The sequence below is a fragment of the Mauremys reevesii genome, linkage group 18 (genome assembly GCF_016161935.1).
Source record: "Mauremys reevesii isolate NIE-2019 linkage group 18, ASM1616193v1, whole genome shotgun sequence".
In the NCBI taxonomy this organism is placed as follows: Eukaryota; Metazoa; Chordata; order Testudines; family Geoemydidae; genus Mauremys; species Mauremys reevesii.
Window position 1 is genome coordinate 31,756,449 of NC_052640.1, and position 13,763 is coordinate 31,770,211.

At 47.2% G+C, this 13,763-nt stretch overlaps 1 long non-coding RNA gene across 1 annotated transcript; it reads right to left on the minus strand.

The window, feature by feature from the left end:
* Window positions 1-2,801: 2,801 nt before the first annotated feature.
* On the minus strand, window positions 2,802-12,940 carry LOC120386402. Its single transcript, XR_005589702.1, has 2 exons — window positions 12,743-12,940; window positions 2,802-3,426 (listed from the first exon to the last, which is right to left on the minus strand). It is a non-coding gene; the product is annotated as an uncharacterized LOC120386402 (long non-coding RNA).
* Window positions 12,941-13,763: the final 823 nt, after the last annotated feature.

Here is a 13,763-nt window from a genome sequence, read left to right on the forward strand (position 1 = left end):
CTCTCCCCCCCCCGTGGTCTTGGTGCCACTAGATGGGACAGAACACCACACCCAGGAGGTGTGTAGGTTACATATGGGCATGATCTTTGTCATAAGGCAGGTTCAGCAAAAATGTTCAGAGCAGAACATGGACTTGTATGCAGTTTTCATCGATTTGACCAAAGCTTTTGATATGGTCAACAGAGAGAGGGTCTATGGGCTATTCTGCATAAACTGGGCTGCTCAAGAAGGTTGATACAAATCAACCATTTGTTCCATGACCACGTGACACTGCAAGAACTTGCCAGTGGTAACTTTTCTGATGCGTTTGAAATCTCGCATGGAGTGAAGCAAGGCTGCATATTTGCTCCAGTGCTGTTCAACTTGTTTTTTGCCTGTCTCCTCAGCCATGCAACAAGACAACTTGGATCAGGGGATATACATCTGCTACCGACTCAATGGCTCCCTCTTTGAAAGACTCAATGCTAAGACCAAGACACTGGAGAGGCTTCTCGTCGAGGCACTTTTTGCAGATGACTGCGCCTTGATGGCCCATAGACATGATGACCTTCAGATCATTGTTGATAGATTTTCTGAAGCATCTCAGCTCTTTGGCCTCACCATCAATATTGGGAAGACAGAGGTCTTGTTCCAACCAGCACCTCATTCCAATGCCCTAGCACCAGCCATCTTCATCCAAGGCGCACAGCTGAAAAATGTGGATCAGTTCAAATATTTGGGCAGTACCGTCTTGAGTAATGGTACCCTTCCTTCCCCAATAAGGAAATTTCCTCCAGAATTAGTAAAGCCACTTATGGGAAAGCTGCTTGGAAAAGGTGCATCTGATCAAAGGGTAAACACACCTAGCCCACAGAGCACAGATCGTAGTGCTCTAGGAAAAGGGGCAAGGAAGCACTCAGGGCTGGGAGGGGGAAGCACCGGGTAACCCAAAAAAGGGAGCTGGATTTTCCATATATGTACAGTCCTGGGGTTGGGTGACCGCTCCCCAAAGGGGCAGCCAATGGGCAGGATCCCCCTGAACACCCATCTTTCCAGACCCTGAGGCACCAAAATTCCAGAAACATGATTAAATTAAGAGTCCACACAGAGGGGAACACTGGAGAGAAAGAAAAGCCAGTGATTGATTACATGGGAGAGAGTCAAAGGATGCCATGTGTAATGAGCAAACTAACCTCAAACTAGAATATCTGAACAGACACTTGTAAATGCACATCTGTGATAAATGTTAACGTTACGTTTTGGAGATAAGAATTTTGACATGGATGTTAAACCTTATGATAATGCTACTTTTCAATTAATACCCGTAAACAGACTTAAAGCATACCACAGCAGAGAAACCATAACAAAGCTGCTTTTCTCGGTGAGGGAGAAATTGAGGCACGCTGCCTCATGGCCTTAATGGCTGGATGCCAAGAGAACTATAACAAACTGCCTTCAGGATAGTTTACTGCAAGAGGGTTAGTCACTGACTAAGGGGGTACGTGTGACATTCGGTACCTTGGGGAAACACCCTCCATCCCCATGTTCATCCTTATAATATGATTGTGTGGTATCCAATGCAAAGTTTGTCGTGTCAGGTGTCTTCAGAAGGCTCATGATGCACTGAGCATTGTTGTTATAGTAATGTTATAGATTGTAATTTCATATATACAGTTATGAGGCTGAAACTGTGTCCTCATGGCTTAAAACAAGCCCAGGCAAAAACTTTCCAGGAGCAGTTCACACCTCATCAGGGCATGTATGGGACAAACCCATCCCAGCCTCACAGGAACAAAGAACATTGGCCTAGGCAGCAACAAAGGATCTGTTGGACTCTTGAGTGAGTCACCCCCTTCCCTTGGTCAGTTTGGGACTACAATGAGGTAATGCTCACCTGACTCTGATGTGGGATGGCAAAGCCAAGGGGGAAGAAAGGACATCATAAAAGGGAGAGACTTTGCCATGCTCTCTCTCTCTCTTCCACCTACATCTCCAGACACCACCACCAAGTGACTGAAGCACTGATCAAAGGGGAGAGCCTGGCTGAAGGGCAACCAGCCAGCCTGTGGTGAGAAGCATCTAAGTTTGTAAGGGCACTGAAGGTGTTAAGAGCAGCTTAGAATGTGTTTTGCTTTTATTTCATTTAACCAAATCTGACTTACTGTGCTTTTACTTATAATCACTTAAAATCTATTTTTGTAGTTAATAAATTAGTTTGTTTATTCTACCTGAAGCAGCACGTTTGGTTTGAAGCGTGTCAAAGACTGTCCTTGGGATAACAAGCCTGGTACATATCAATTTCTTTGTTCGTCAATTTAACTCATAAAAGCTTGCAGCATCCAGCAGGCATAACTGGACACTGCCAGACGGAGGTTCCTAGGGTTGTGTCTGGGACCGGAGATATTGGCTAGTGTCATTCAGTTGCACAATCCAAGCAGCGGCTGGGCCAGAAGTGCTCACTCATGTGCTGGGAGCAGCTTACATGCTAGAGGCTGTGCGTGAACAGCCCGGGAGTGGGGATTCTCACACCGGAGCAGGGTAAGGCTGGCCCCCAGAGTCAAGGATTAGAGTGACGTAGCAGATCACCAGTCCAACTAACACCAGGGGGGGACACATCACATCATCTCTCCACCAAATTGAAGATCTACAGTGCAGTAGTTCTAACATCTCTCTTGTATGGATCTGAAACGTGGACTCTTTTTAGACATCAAATTAAATAGCTTGAGCAATTTCACATACGCTCCCTCCACTCAATAATGAACATTTGCTGGCAGGACAGAGTGACCAATATTAAGGTCCTTGAGAGAGCAAACACAGTCAGCACTGAGGAAATGTTACTTAGAGCACAACTTAGGTGGACTGGACATGTCATCAGAATGGGTAAATGTTCTGCACATTTACTCACCGTCTCCCAAAACAGATCTTATATGGGGAGCTGTTAGCTCAGTCAGGGCAAAAGAAAGAAGGGTCATCCCTATAACGGCTTCAAAGATAAGCTGAAGAGGAGTCTCCAGTGGGCTGGCATCAATCTCAAAGAATTTGAGCAAATGGCTCAGAACAGGACTCACTGGTGGTCTCTGACAAGATCAGTGTGTGACAAGTTTGAGCAGATTGATGAAATCATCTCCAGGCTGCACATGAAAGGCATCACAGAGCTGCATCATCAAACATCAGAGATACAGACTTCCCAGGCCTCAGTGTGGCAGAGTCTGTTCATTAGGGTTCGGACTGCGGGGTCATATGCATAGCCATATACGAGAACTGCACCAATATTGTCATCATCGCCAGCGCTGGACTACCACCACACTGTTAAAACAAACAATACTTTGGTTTCAGCTGTCCGGTGCCCCTGCTCACAGACTCCTTCAGGGAAGAATCGCAGGTGCTGAACCCAGCCTGCTGGGTAAGCATGGCTGATACCCAGGGTGCTGTCGACACGGGCCAGGTCTGAGAACAGGAGGAAGGAGATATAAGAAGAGATGAACTCCTACAAAAAGGGTCTCATAAAGGGGAGATGGAGAGCTGCTGTTGGAGCAGAACAGAGTCCAAACAGGATGGCTTTACAAAATGCTCCATGTGGCACAAACAGCTCACTCTACAGCAGTCTTTCTATGGAGGCATCCGATTGCTGTTTGTGGGGATGATACAGACCAAGGCCGGTCTCCATAAGTTACTGTATAAGAACAGTCTCCACTTAAATGGTGGTGATGCTTTAAATCTAGAGCCTGAATTTTCCTTTATCCCAGCTGCGGAAGAGGAGTGTCCGTACCAAGGCAGGTGTTTTACTAGAGGAGATCACGTAACACAGGATCATTGAGAAATTACTGCATCTAACTTGGCAGATCCTCACACTTCATCTAACTGATCAGCAGGTAGAGTCTACCCTTCTTTGGCATAACAGCAAAGTCAGGTTCATGCATATACGTTTATTACATATACATGGAGAATGAGAGAGAGGTACTAAACTAACTCCTGGAGCAAATTTTCAACTACAGGAACTCCTCACTTAAAGTTGTCCCGGTTAATGTTGTTACATTGCTGATCAATTAGGGAACATGCTCGTTTAAAGTTGTGCAATGCTCCCTTCTAACGTCGTTTGGCAGCCGCCTGCTTTGTCCACTGCTTGCAGGAAGAGCAGCCTGTTGCAGCTAGCTGGTGGGGGCTTGTAACCAGAGTGGACTGGCAGCCCTCCCCCCCATCAGCTCTCCGCTCCCCTAAGTTTCCTGTGCTACAGCCACCCAGCAGGCTAGCGATCAGCAGTTCAGGTGTCCCTCCCCCCACTGCCATGTGCTGCTCCTGCCCCTCTGCCTTGGAGCTGCTCCCAGAGACTCCTGCTTGCTGTGCAGGGGGAGAAGGGGGGGCTAATGTAAGGGTGTCTTCCCCCTCCCCCCTGCACCCCACTTACCCATTCTCCATATAGAGCAGGGAGGGGACACAGACGGAGAGAGACAGAGAGAGCTTGGGGCAGCAGCTGCTGTCTCAACTTCCTGATCCACTTAAAAAGACAATGCACTTTAGAGTGAGTCAGCTTAGTTAAAGAGGCAATGTGCATCTCTCTCTTGCTCTCTCTCCCCCCACCCCACAATGTATGTGTCTATCTCTGTCTGCTATGCTGTCTCTCCTCCCTTGTGTTCGTGCTGCCTTGTGTGAGAGGCTACATTAACAAAGTGTTAACCCTTGAGGGCTCAGCTGAGTGCTAATTCATCATTTAGCAGTAAGGCATTCCCTGGGAAATATCCCACCCTCTGACTTCACCATCTCAACCAAGCTTCACAATCATCATAGCTGTGAACAGTATTAAATTGTTTGTTTAAAACATACACTGAGTATATCTATATCATATATCGTTTTTTGTCTAGTGAAAAAATTTTCCCTAAACCCCCCTATTTACATTAATTCTTATGGGGAAATTGGATTCACTTAACATCATTTTGCTTAAAGTTGCATTTTTCAGGAACAGAATTACAACCTTAAGCGCGGAGTTACTGTACTAAAAAGGTCAAGAGTAAAGAGTGACATTTTAGTTAGGCAGGCAAGATTCCCCATGTCACCACAAGCCCCTCTGAAATATGAAGATGGGTTTTAAAATCCAATCTAGACAAGATCTCAATCTGAAACCCTCATATTCACCTCCAAGCATGATGCAAACAAAATTTCTAGACACCATCAATGACTGCTTCTTGTAGCAGCTAGTTCTGGAACTCACAAGGGGAGAGGCAATTCCTGATTTAGTCCCAAGTGGAGCACAGGATCTGTTCCATGAGGTAACTATAACTGAGCTGCTGGGTAATAGTGACCATAATGTAGGTAAATTGTGTCTTTATTGGGAGGGAAACTACGCAAGAATGAGGATGTTAGTTAATTTCCAGCTAAGAAGAGCAGTCACAAAGGTAAAATGCCTGCAAGCAGCATGGAAACGACTTCAAAACACTGTAATAGAGGCTCACACTAAATGTGTACCCCAAATCTAAAAAGACAGGAGGACCACCAAAAGCAAATAGGCGGCAAAAGAGCATCCTTTAAAATTTGAAGGAAAAATCCTAATGAGGAAACTGGGAAGGAGCACAAACTCTGGCAAGTAAATTGTAACTGTATAAGACAGCAGGCCAAGAAAGAATTTGAGAAGCACCTTGCTCAAGAGCAGGGCCGGTGCAAGGATGTTTTGCGCCCTAGGCAAAACTTCCACCTTGCACCCCGCGCCGTGCCCCCGCCCTGAGGTGCCCCCACCATGCGGCAGCTCCCCACCTCCGCCCTGAGGCACCCCACCCCCGCGGCAGCTCCCCACCCTCTGCCCTGAGGCACCCCCCCAGCTCACCCCTGCTCCGCCTCCACCCTGAGCACGCCACCACCGCTTCACTTCTCCTGCCGCCCAGGCTTGCGGCGCCAGTCAGCTTAGGCGCTGCAAGCCTGCGTGGCGGGAGAAGTGAAGCAGCCATGCCATGCTTGGGGAGGAGGCGGAGCAGGGGTGAGCTGGGGTGGGGAGTTCCCCTGCGAGCCGCCTCCCCACCTTACTTGCTGTAGGTGGCCCTCCCCCGTGCTCCCCGGCCCCAGCTCCCTCCGCCTAGGCAGGCGAAGATCTGGCCGCCGCAGTCGCTGCCGAAGAAAATGGGTGTGGGAGGGGGGTTCTGACCTGGAGTAAGGGGTGGGGTGCAGGATTCGGGCTCTGGGAGGGAGTTAGGGTGCAGGAGGGGTTCTGACCTGGGGCAGGGGGTTTAGGCTCCAGCTGGGCAGCACTTACCTCAGGTGGCTCCTGGTTGGTGGCGCAATGGGGCTCCTGGCTCCGCGTTGTTCCCAGAAGCATTCAGCATGTCTGGCCACTAGGCGGAGGCATGGCCAGGCAGCTCTGCGCAGTGTGTGCTGCCCGTGCCCGCAGGCACCACCCCCGCAGCTCCCATTGGCTGTGGTTCCAAGCCAATGGGAGCTGCAAGGATGGCGCTCAAGGTGAGGGCAGCACACAGAGCTTTCCTGGTTGCCCTTAGGGGCTGTAGGAACATGCTGGCCACTTCTGGGAGCCCCTAAGAGGTTTAGCCCTGCTGCCCCACTGACCGGACTTTTAATGACCCAGTCAGCAGTGCTGAACGGAGCTGCCAGGGAATAAGAAAAGCCAAAGAGGAGTTTGAAGAACGGCTAGCCAAAAACTCCAAAGGTAACAACAAAATGTTTTTTAAGTATATCAGAAGCAGGAAGCCTGCTAAACAACCAGTGGGGCCCCTTGACGAAGAAAATACAAAAGGAGCACTTAAAGACGATAAGGTCATTGCGGAGAAACTAAATGGATTCTTTGCTTCAGTCTTCACGGCTGAGGATGTTAGGGAGATTCCCAAACCTGAGCTGGCTTTTGTAGGTGACAAATCTGAGGAACTGTCACAGATTGAAGTGTCACTAGAGGAGGTTTTGGAATTAATTGATAAACTGAACAGTAACAAGTCACTGGGACCAGATGGCATTCACCCAAGAGTTCTGAAAGAACTCAAATGTGAAGTTGCGGAACTATTAACTAAGGTTTGTAACCTGTCCTTTAAATCGGCTTCGGTACCCAATGACTGGAAGTTAGCTAATGTAATGCCAATATTTAAAAAGGGCTCTAGGGGTGATCCCGGCAATTACAGACCGATAAGTCTAACGTCGGTACCGGGCACATTAGTTGAAACAATAGTAAAGAATAAAATTGTCAGACACATAGAAAAACAAACTCTTGAGCAATAGTCAACATGGTTTCTGTAAAGGGAAATCGTGTCTTACTAATCTATTAGAGTTCTTTGAAGGGGTCAACAAACATGTTGACAAGGGGGATCTGGTGGACATAGTGTACTTAGATTTCCAGAAAGCCTTTGACAAGGTCCTCACCAAAGGCTCTTACATAAATTAAGCTGTCATGGGATAAAAGGAAAGGTCCTTTCATGGATTGAGAACTGGTTAAAGGACAGGGAACAAAGGGTAGGAATGAATGGTAAATTCTCAGAATGGAGAGGGGTAACTAGTGGTGTTCCCCAAGGGTCAGTCCTGGGACCAATCCTATTCAATTTATTCATAAATGATCTGGAGAAAGGGGTAAACAGTGAGGTGGCAAAGTTTGCAGATGATACTAAACTACTCAAGATAGTTAAGACCAAAGCAGATTGTGAAGAACTTCAAAAAGATCTCACAAAACTAAGTGATTGGGCAACAAAATGGCAAATGAAATTTAATGTGGATAAATGTAAAGTAATGCACATTGGAAAAAATAACCCCAACTATACATACGACATGATGGGGGCTAATTTAGCTACAACGAGTCAGGAAAAAGGTCTTGCAGTCATCGTGGATAGTTCTCTAAAGATGTCCACGCAGTGTGCAGAGGCGGTCAAAAAAGCAAACAGGATGTTAGGAATCATTAAAAAGGGGATAGAGAATAAGACTGAGAATATATTATTGCCCTTATATAAATCCATGGTACGCCCACATCTCGAATACTGTGTACAGATGTGGTCTCCTCACCTCAAAAAAGATATTCTAGCACTAGAAAAGGGCAACTAAAATGATTAGGGGTTTGGAGAGGGTCCCATATGAGGAAAGATTAAAGAGGCTAGGACTCTTCAGTTTGGAAAAGAGAAGACTAAGGGGGGGACATGATAGAGGTATATAAAATCATGAGTGATGTTGAGAAAGTGGATAAGGAAAAGTTATTTACTTATTCCCATAATACAAGAACTAGGGGTCACCAAATGAAATTAATAGGCAGCAGGTTTAAAACAAATAAAAGGAAGTTCTTCTTCACGCAGCGCACAGTCAACTTGTGGAACTCCTTACCTGAGGAGGTTGTGAAGGCTAGGACTATAACAATGTTTAAAAGGGGACTGGATAAATTCATGGTGGCTAAGTCCATAAATGGCTATTAGCCAGGATGGGTAAGAATGGTGTCCCTAGCCTCTGTTCGTCAGAGGATGGAGATGGATGGCAGGAGAGAGATCACTTGATCATTGCCTGTTAGGTTCACTCCCTCTGGGGCACCTGGCATTGGCCACTGTCGGTAGACAGATACTGGACTAGATGGACCTTTGGTCTGACCCAGTACGGCCTCTTATGTATGTTCTTTTTGACCAAGCATTTCGGTTGAAAACTGGACACCTGGCAACCCTAGTCAACACATTTTTTGTAAAGGGAGATCATGCCTCACCACTCTATTAGAATTCTTTGAAGGCATCAAGAAGCATGTGGATAAGGGTGATCGAGCTGATATAGTGTAGCTGGATTTTCAGAAAGCCTTTGACCAGGTCCCCCATAAAAATCTCTTTAAAAAACACTAAGTGGCCATGGGATAAGAGGGGAAGTCCTCTCCTGGATCAGTAACTGGTACAAAGTTGGGAAACAAAGCGTAGGAATAAATGGTCATTTTTCACAATGGAGAGAGGTGAACAGTGGGGTCCCCCAAGGATCTGTGCTGTTCAATATATTCATTCATCATTTGCAAAAAAGGGGTGAACAGTGAAGTGGAAAGTTTGCAGATGAACAAAATTATTCAAGATAATTAAGTCCAAAGCTGATCACAAAGAGTTAGAGGGAATCTCACATAACTGGGTGACTGGGCAACAAAATGGCAGATGAAATTCAATGCTGATAAATGCAAAGTAATGCACATTGGAAAACATAATCCCAACTATACATGACCAATGATGGGTTCTAAATTAGAAGGAGTCTAAAAGGCTAACAGTAGGTTAGTAACTATTAGGAAAGGGATAGAAAAGACAACAGAAAATGACATAATACCACTATATAAAACATGGTGCACCCATACCTTGACAGTGTCATGTTCAGTTCTGGTCACCCCATCTCAGAAAGGAGACTAGTGAAACTGAAAAAGGTTCTGAGAAGGACAACGGCAATGAAGGATTAGGATTGTTCAGTTTAGGAAACTGATGACTGAGGGGGTAGGATATGATAGTGGCCCATAAAAATCAAGATTGGTGTGGAAAGACATGTGTAAAAGGGTAAATAACAATACAAAAAACAGGGGTCACCTGATGAAATAATACAAACAAGTAGTACTTTTTCCACACCACAACTAATCTGAGGAATTCATTGCCATGGGATGTTGTAAAGGCCAAAAGTATGACTGGGTGTTAAAAAGAACTGTATACGTTCTTGGAGGACAGGTCCATCAATGGCTATTAGCCAACATGGTTAGGGAAGCAACCCATGCTCAAGGTGACCCTAAACCTCTGACTGCTAGAAGCTGGGAGTGGAAGACAGGGTCACTCCATAATTGCTCTGCTCTGCTCTGTGAAGCTCTGGTATGGGCTGCTGTCAGAGACAGGATACCGGGCAAAAGCAGACTATGGTCTGACCCAGTATGGCAGCTGTACACTGCTGCTGGGAAGGAAATGGAGAGTGAACATTGAGAACAGCGTTCCAAAGCACCTGTCCATGTCACAAACACACCAGAGCTGTGGAGATCACACAGCAGGTCACAATGCTGCCCCAGCTTTGTCTGGGCAATATCAACTGTTGCCAGCCCTAGAACCAGTCTGATCAGCAGATTACAGGCCGAAGGACCAAAATACCGGGGGCAGTAGGGTGGACAAGTGTCAGGGAACAGGCAAAGGGCACGAGGCAGAGACCAGTACGTAAACAAGCTAAAGAGCAGAAACATGGACAGACAATAGCATTAAAGTGAGTCAAGCCTAGGCATTTTTGAGGAAGGAGGCAGAGATTCAGGTGCTGCAGCTACTATTTTTTGTGTGTGTACAAGCCCATTTTCTTATCCTTCAGAAGCTTTGATCTTCCGTGTCACTGTGAGGAAGCAGCAAACAAAAGGGGACATGGCTGTTTGGGGCCAGCAATGAAACTGACTCTGCCGAAAGGGCATTTACCTGCACGCCATAGAGTACGTATTTGTACTAAGTAAACAAAGGCTAACCTCTTCCTAATAGAGGCACCTTACCCGCTACACACCACCACTAACCATTTCCACACCAGAGTCCAGTTTAAATCAGCATCACTTTAAATTTGGTGAAACTGCTGAGAAGTCTAGTAACAGCATGTGCGCATGTTAAAATGATAAAAGTGAAAGGGAGTGTGGTCCAGTGCACAGGACAGGGGTCTACTCCCATCTCAGCAACTGACTTGCCATGTGACATCATGCAAGTCACTTCTCATCCTGTCCCTGATCAGCTTAGACTGGAAACGCTGGAGGCGCAAGGCCAGCTGAATGTTTGCCCAGACCCTGGCATGAAGGGGTCACAACTGACCTCAGGACTCCAAGGTAGTACTGGGATGGAAACAAAATGTCTTGCTGGTACACAAGTGTCATTTGTAAAGTCATGTATGCAGTGATGAGCTGCCAAAATTTTAAACAACCCATTCCCTATAAAAAGTTCCGATTTAAGGGGGGGGGAGCAGGGGAGGGGCCGGCGGAGACATACTTGTGGGGCCGGGGGCCCCTGCAGGGCCTGCGGCAAATTGCCCCACTTGCTCCCCCAGCAGCCCTAGAGCTTGCAGCCCTCTCCCCACTTACCTTGCTGGCAGCTCAAAGCAACTCCGGAGCTTAGCTGAGCTGCCCAGCTGGTGCCAGCAGCTGGCCACGCTGCAGCTGGGGGGAAGTGGGGGGAAGGGCCGGGGGAGCCTCAGCCTCCCCAGCTGGGAATCCTGGGAGCAACAGGATGGGCCGGCCCACGGACCGGAGTTCTTTGCCCACCTCCTGGCCCTTTAACAACCGGTTCTCCACGGAGGTCTAATTTTAGCAACCGATTCTTGGGAACCTGCTCCAGCTCACCACTGCATGTATGTACAAACAGCCAAAAGGGGCTGAACTTAAAAACTGGATGGTAACAGCCTACGAATCCCAGTGATTGAACCTGGTGATAGTGTGAACAAAGAGCCCCGTGTGGTTGCTTAGTTTCACACTGATTCAGACAGTCTAGGGTCACAGAATAAAATCCCAGGCATGTCACTACTGATTAGATGCCCCATCCCTTTATGATCAGTTCATGCAGAGGCTGCTTTGCCCTCCCCCTTCTCTTCCATTGCAGACTGGTTTTAGCAAACAATAACCTTGCTCTACAACAGCATGGGGGCTTCACCTCCCAGCCACTGCCCTTAGTCAATGAAGGTGCCTCAGAGCAAGTCTGCTGCTGTGCTCTCCTTGAACTCAAGGATCCTCAGTCTCTCCCCTGCAAGGACGGGTTAGGTACCACCACTACCCCTGCCTGAGTCACAGCAGAGAGGATGGTTATATGCTGAAAGCCCAGGCTTGGCTCTGACAGAAGCCTTCTATGGGGGAACTTGAGCAACTCAGTTTACGGCCCTCATTGGCTATGTTTCCCAAACAGGGCTGGCTGTGCCTAGCACTGGGAGGTAATGTGGTCTAGTGGCTATAGAGCAGGCCAGGAGCCTCAGGATGGCTAGGTTTAGGCCCAGCTTAGCCCCTGGATGACCTGAGCCAAGTCATTGCCTCTCTCTCTCTCTCTCTCTATCTCCAGTTAATGAGTGTTTGAGATCTAGTGCTCTCAGATGCTCTGATGGTATTTTGATAAACACCCTGGAAATCCTTTGACGAGATTGTAGGCCTAGGATTGAGCAGGGCAGCTTTGCCCTAAGCTTACAAGACTAGGGTAGAAGGGGTTAAGTGCAGAAGTTGTCTGGCACTATCTCCTTCTAGGGTGACTAGAAGTCCTGATTTTAGGGTCTTTTTCTTATATAGGCTCCTATTACCCCCCACCCCAATCCTGGTTTTTCACACTTGCTGTCTGGTCACCCTCTCTCATTCTGAGGAAGGCCCTGAAGGCATTTTTCAGTTATTTCCCAGCTACACTAGAATGTCAGAGTTACAAACACCAGAGTTAAACTGACCAGTCAACTACACACCTCAGGCGGAGTGGAAGTATGCAAGCAGACAGCAGGGTGGGGTGGAGAGGGAGTAAAATCAAAAATAAAAGTACACATACTTAAAAAGACTTGACAAGCTAAGGAAGCAGTCTGGGCTGGTTTCATTTAAATTAAGATGCTTAAAGGCAGCATTTTTCTTATGCATCATAGAGTTCCACAGCTGTATTAAGTCAGTCAATGTTCAATTGTAAACTTTTGAATGAACCCTAATGTTTTGTTCAGAGGTACAGACAACCTCCATTCCTAGGTGTTTGTATTGGAGGTTCTACTGCAGTCTGAGCAGCAGTTCTGCTCTGGGAGTTGGAGCGTTGAGTCCTGCTGTAGGCCAGTTATGGGCATGTAAGTTCACTAAGGGGGTTAAATGAAAGAGGTTTGTAGCACCCCTCTCCACCCCCCTTACCTTCTTTAAGGCCAATCTGCTGACAGGTTGATGGACAGGTCTGGGTTCTTGTGGATCCTGCCACCCACTCAGCAGGGTGCATCTTTATTTTTTGCATATGAATTTGGAGGTGCCTCCACTCTTGACAGGGTCACCAGGGCAGCTTGGGAGGAAAATTCTAACCCCAGAGTAATCCCCAATTACTTGCCAGATAGTTGGAGACTGAGAAATAAACACAAACAAATAAAATATATTCAACCCAGTGATTAACAGGAGACAAATGTAACAGGGTAAAACACTATGCCGAGGGTCACTGGTGCCCATGCTGATAATACCTGTAACTTTCCCCAGTCAGGTGACTGGAGGAGCAAATGTAAGATTAGCAGCCTGTTGGTATGTGTACTTTGTTGGGGCCCTTGATGACCTATGACCAAACTATCTTTGCAGGGGTTGAGCAGTGTGGACACACAAGTGGGAGGAGGCGGTAAATCCCTCCACAGGTGTAATATGCAGCAGGTTATAAAATCCCCAAACCCTCAATCCCTGGCTTGAAGACACAGTCCAGGGAGTAGAGGATCCCCACAACAAATCCCCTGATTAACTAAAAGATGGTGCCCTTGAACTCCATGAATGAGCCTCAGGTTCAAAAATGACTCTGGACTCCTTAGTCACTGCAGAGAGGCTGATCTCTGCTGGCAGGGATCCTCTTCAGACAGGAGTCAGGCTGCTTCAGTCCCAGGATTACTCCTCACCCCAAAAGGGGCGCAGGGCTCGAGGTACAGATTACACAACTGTATTAAAATCCAAGATGTAGCCTCCTAGCCCAGTGCCTAGACACTATTTAACTAGATATCAGGATGGGGGCAGGGGGGAGGTAATAGGAGCACCCCTTTTTTTTTTTAAAGCCCCAACTATCAGGGCTGTCACAATATTATAGGGACAGTCCTGATAGTTGGGGCTATTTTTTTTTAGGGGGGTGCTCCTATACCTCCCCCTACCCCCATCCTGATTTCATACCTGCTGTCTGGTCACCCTAAAACAC